Genomic DNA, 5,895 nt, shown 5'->3' on the forward strand with positions numbered 1-5,895 from the left:
ATTATTTATATATTATATTTATTATTAAAATTAAAAATCATGTCGACAAGCTAAAAATCAAAAGATTGTGAGCTGGTATCAGGCCTCATGCGATCGCATGGGTTTAACACCCTCAGGCCATGCGATCGCATGGCTTACTGTAGCAGGCCAGAATGCTTTAAATAGCCGAGTTTCTGTCGAGTTTTTTATATATTTTTTTTCTTTCTTTTCATTTTTACTCTGCAATAATAAATATAAATTATAATTATTATTATTTTAGTTTAAGTTAAATTTAGTTTGAGTAGTGTAACGTTTAATTTACGGGTTTTCAAGTCGAATTTCTGTCCGTGTACCGCTACGATTTCAATACCACTTTTTATCTTTTCAACTCGCTGTAAGTCTTTACTTTCTCAACTTTGTTATTATTATTTTTACTTATCGTTATTACGCCTTGCCATTATTATTATTGTTATCGAATTTTATATTTATCGTCGTTATTATCGTCGTTATTATCGTTATTAATTATTATTATTGTTATCCTTTATTATTATTATTATCGTACTCATGTCCACTTTATATAATTTATATTTTTACGCCGTTGTAATGTCCAACTAAATACCCATAGTGGTGACTAAAATGTAGAACCTCTGGATAAATGGACTAAATAATTTATAATATTACGATGTAACTTTGACTATTTTTAATATTGAGTTTAATCACCGACCCACTGTTATATAATTTAATATTTTCACCCCTATCACATAATTTATTAAATTAATGAACGTAAGTTAATTAAATTTACATAAATTGTGCTCCAACACTTTAGTGATCTAGACGGACATATGGACAAATTATTGACAACAATTTAGAAGTGTGATCCGGTGGTTTGGGTAATATTATAGTTTATATAATCGTGTAATTATAAAAAGGGCGACCGTTATAATTTTGGTATTAGCGAAAGTTAATACCGGGTTAAATCTCAATTTAAATAGTCGGGATATAATTTAATTCGCTAAAACAAGATCTAACGAAACTTAGATTAAATTTTAGTTAATTAAGACTTTATACAAATCAAAAGATAAAATATAAAGTTATATATAAAAACATCGTAATTGGACTTAAAATCGATCCATTAATCCAGAGGGGACATATTTTAGTAGCCACTACCTTACTTTATTTTCTTAAATCTCGCCAATTTCACTTTTTACCACGTAGTAAATTTTAATTACTTTTTACTATTTTACCATTTTGTCATTTCTTTATTAAAAACTTTATTTAATAATTTTATGAATTTTATAGTTTAATTAATAGTTTTAATATTAGTTAAAATTTATTAATATTTATAAGTAGTTTTATTATTTATTATTTTAAAATAAATAGTTTATTTTATATCGTAAATCGTTAATCTAGTTAATTTCACTTTTAGTTTTAGTTAAATTTAAATTCTGTTAAAGCCTAATCTAAAACCCCCTTTTTAATAGTTTAATTATTAGCAATTAAAAATCTTGAAAACGCAATTTCCCTGTGGAACGAACTGGATTTACCAACAAACTATTACTATACGGATAGGACAAAGTTGCCTATATGTGTGAAATCAATCCGAAATCATAAAAACACCATATAATCACAACCAATTCGTGTAATAAATTCAATCCAAATCCGTTCAAAATAAAAGGACACGATCGCAACACATCAACTTTTTGGCGCCGCTGCCGGGGAGTTGGCAGTTTAAACGGAATAGACGATCTTCTGATTCGTAGTAATAGTTGGATTTGTTAGTGGCTGAGTTGTGGATTTTCCGATTTAAAGGATCCTGGCTCCCTGCTACATCTTTTGGCTATTCGAAACAGGAATAAAGTCTATTTGTTTAAAGGTTTTTATTTGTTTTTAGTTATTCGATCCTTTCGTGAAAATTCATTTTCAAGAAAGTTCAATGTTTATATACTTAATAAATAAATCCTTCAAGATTACATACAATTATTCAATTGTATGACCCGTTCAGGAAAACCTAAACTCGTTATACCTAATCCAGAACCTGAAAGAGACTTGAACAAAAGATTAAAACAAGAAAAACTAAAAAAATTAGGTAGTACTAGTCAATCGAAAACGCCGAAAACCAACAAAAAAGATAAACAAGTAGGAAACACTAGTGGTCAACCGGAAATCAAAATTGAAACTGAAACCATCGTCATTAAAGAAGAAATGGCTGACGAAACACGTGATCCAAATGACCTACCGATGTGGAATACCAGACAAACTACTCCCCCTCTCGCTCTTTCATCTATAAGAAGACCTGAAATTCAGGCTGATAACTGGGAAGTTAAGGGACAGTTTATGCACATGGTTCGTGAAAACCAATTCGACGGAAGACTTAATAACAATCCGATAGAACATTTAGAAGCTTTTGAAGATTTATGTGAACTATACAAAACTAAAGATGTTTCTTCAGATGCATTTAAGTTAAGAACTTTTCCATACTCATTAACCGGAGACGCAAAAGCATGGTTGAAAGCATCAAAACCTGATTCTATCACAACTTTCAACGAATTAAGAGAAAAATTCATTACCAGATTTTTCCCACCTGCAAAAGCAGAAAGGCTTAGAACTGAAATCACCACTTTTAAACAAAAGTCGGATGAAACTCTTTATGATGCCTGGGAAAGATTAAAAAGAATGTTACGAAATTGTCCGCAACACGGATTGCAAAAAGGGCAAATAGTACAAACTTTTTATCGTGGTATTGATGAACATACTCGTGGTATATTAGATTCCTCCGCTGGAGGAGTGTTTATGTACAAATCACCAAATCAAGCGTACGACATGTTAGAAGACATGTCAGTTCATACTTTTGAATGGACACCGTCTAGAGATAAACAACCTAGAAGGACGGTGGCAAGCCTTGAAGAAAATGATGAAAACACAACAACCATAGCTTCACTGTCAAACCAATTCAAAAAGTTTGGAAGAGAAATAGAAAAGCTAAATTCAACAGTCTTAGCATTACAAGTAGGCTGTGAAATCTGTGGACAGCCACATCTCACGAAAGACTGTGATATCAATGATCGGCCAATGAACTCAATAGCACAAGTTAATTTTATTGCCAATCAAAGACAAGGAAATTTTCAAGGAGGAAGTTCTGGTTATCAACCTGCAAACCCTGGATATCAAAATCCTGGATATCAAAACCCGAAAAATTTTGCTTTTCAAAGAAATGGACCACCTGGTTTTTACAATAAAAACCAACCTCCATTTCCACCTCAACAAAATTTCCAACAACAACCGTTACCTCAATTACCATATCAACAACAAAATCAAAACACACAGCCAGTAGAGAAGAAATCTAACTTTGAAGAAGTTATGATGAATTTTGTCAAAAGTCAATCAGAAACGAATGAACAAATGAAGAGACAGATACATCAAGTCCAAACGGGAAACGAGCAAGTGCAAAGAAATCATCAAGCATCAATTCAAAACCTTGAAAGAGATATGGGAAGAATATCCCAATTGCTTGCTGAAAGGCAATCGGGAACTTTACCATCCAACACACAACCAAACCCTAAAGGTAAGGAAACTCAAAATTCAAGTAATATTTCGCAAGTTAATTCCATCACTACGCGAACTGGGTTAACCATTAACCCAGAGATTCCAAAACCTCTCACTCCTATTCATGTTTCACAAGAAAACAAATCCTTGGTGGAAGAAAATAACGTGCCAACCACAAGCGCACCTAAAACTCAAAATCAAACACCATTGAAAGTATACAAAACTCCAATTCCATATCCGCAATGTTTGAAGAAAGATAAATTACAAGCACAATACAACAAGTTTGCTGACATGATTAAGCAAATTTGTATAAATGTACCGCTTGTAGATGTTCTTGCGGGTATGCCGAATTATGGAAGGTTTATCAAAGATCTCATTGCCGACAAAGGAAAATATGCAGAAGTTTCAACCACATTCCTTAATGAGGAATGCTCGGCAATTTTACAAAAACAAAATATGCCACCAAAACTTGGAGATCCTGGAAGTTTTATCATTCCTTGTCTGATGGGAGATTCAGTAATGTACGATGCATTAGCTGATTTAGGAGCGAGCATTAATCTTATGCCTCACTCCTTGTACTTAAAATTGAACTTAGGTGATTTAAAACCAACAAGGATGTGTATACGATTAGCTGATAGAACTTACAACTATCCTATTGGCATTGCTAAAAACCTGCCAGTTAAAGTAAATCACTTAATCTTTCCTGCTGATTTCGTTGTTCTTGAAATGGAAGAAGACAGTAAGGTTCCCCTAATTTTAGGGCGTCCCTTTCTAAATACTGCAGATGCAATTGTACGCGTAAAAGAGAAAAAACTCAGCTTAGGTGTGGGGGAGGATAGAATTATATTGAACATAGATAAAGCTATGAAACACCCTATGTCTCCTGATGAGGAATGTTTTCAAATAGACATTGTTGATTGTTGTATTGAGGAAGAACTACAAGAATTATTAAATGTCGACACCTCAGAGTTCACCCCGATGGGTGAAGGTGAAGATTTTGATGTCGATAAAGAGTTAGACGAGCTGTTGAAGGTAGTCACTGATGAAGAATATATAGAAGAAGAAATTCCCGGGGAAGATGAACCTTTTGAAGAAATTACCGATGGTAATAGGTTCCGGATAAAATCTTCCTTGGAAGAACCACCCACCTTGGAGCTTAAAGAACTCCCGGAACATTTGGAGTATGCTTATCTCCAAGGAACGTCACAATTACCCGTAATAATTTCATCAAAACTTTCCGATGACGAAAAGGGTAGGTTAATGTCTGTTTTAAAAACCCACAAAAAGGCAATTGCTTGGAAAACAACTGATATTCCAGGGATTAACCCTGCTTATTGTACTCACAAGATCCTAATGGAAGAAGATTTCAAACCCGTGGTACAAAGGCAACGGAGGTTAAACCCTAACATGAAAGAAGTTGTCAAAAAGGAGGTTATCAAATTACTTGATGCCGGGTTAATTTACCCTATATCCGATAGCCCGTGGGTTAGTCCTGTGCAAGTAGTACCCAAGAAAGGAGGTACGACTGTTATTCTGAATGATAAAAACGAACTCGTTCCTACGAGAACTGTCACTGGATGGAGAGTCTGTATAGACTATCGTCGTCTAAACGACGCTACAAGGAAAGATCATTTCCCGCTTCCTTTTATCGACCAAATGCTAGAACGTTTGGCGGGAAAAGATTACTACTGTTTCCTTGATGGATTCTCCGGTTATTTTCAAATTCCAATTGATCCAAAAGACCAAGACAAGACCACATTTACTTGTCCATTTGGTACTTTTGCCTACCGACGAATGCCATTCGGATTATGCAACGCCCCAGGCACCTTCCAAAGGTGTATGATGGCGATTTTTCATGACATGATTGAAGAAAGTATAGAAGTCTTTATGGACGATTTCTCTGTTTTTGGAGACTCCTTCAACTCATGTCTCTCAAACCTTGAACGAATGCTAATTCGGTGTGAAGAATCAAATCTTGTTTTAAACTGGGAGAAATGCCACTTCATGGTGAAGGAAGGCATTGTTTTAGGACACAAGATTTCTCGAGCTGGAATGGAAGTAGACAAAGCTAAGATCGACGTTATTTTAAAACTTCCACCTCCAACTAATGTTAAAGGAATTCGTAGTTTCCTTGGTCATGCGGGATTCTATCGGCGATTCATAAAGGACTTTTCCAAAATCGCTCGACCCATGACTAAACTTCTTGAGAAAGACTGTACATTCGATTTCAATGATGAGTGTCTAAATGCTTTCTCCATTCTAAAAAAGAAACTTACGAATGCACCCATCATGGTATCACCCGACTGGTCAAAACCTTTCGAGCTAATGTGTGACGCTAGTGATTTTGCGCTGGGAGCTGTTTTAGGACAACGT

The 5,895-nt window shown here is 34.6% G+C and overlaps 1 non-coding gene across 1 annotated transcript; it reads right to left on the minus strand.

The window, feature by feature from the left end:
* Positions 1 to 2,574: 2,574 nt before the first annotated feature.
* Positions 2,575 to 2,681, minus strand: LOC139903751 (small nucleolar RNA R71). The gene has a single exon (XR_011778545.1). It is a non-coding gene; the product is annotated as a small nucleolar RNA R71 (small nucleolar RNA).
* Between the last annotated feature and the right edge of the window lie 3,214 nt (positions 2,682 to 5,895).

The sequence above is a fragment of the Rutidosis leptorrhynchoides genome, chromosome 3, assembly GCF_046630445.1.
Source record: "Rutidosis leptorrhynchoides isolate AG116_Rl617_1_P2 chromosome 3, CSIRO_AGI_Rlap_v1, whole genome shotgun sequence".
Classification (NCBI taxonomy): domain Eukaryota; kingdom Viridiplantae; phylum Streptophyta; class Magnoliopsida; order Asterales; family Asteraceae; genus Rutidosis; species Rutidosis leptorrhynchoides.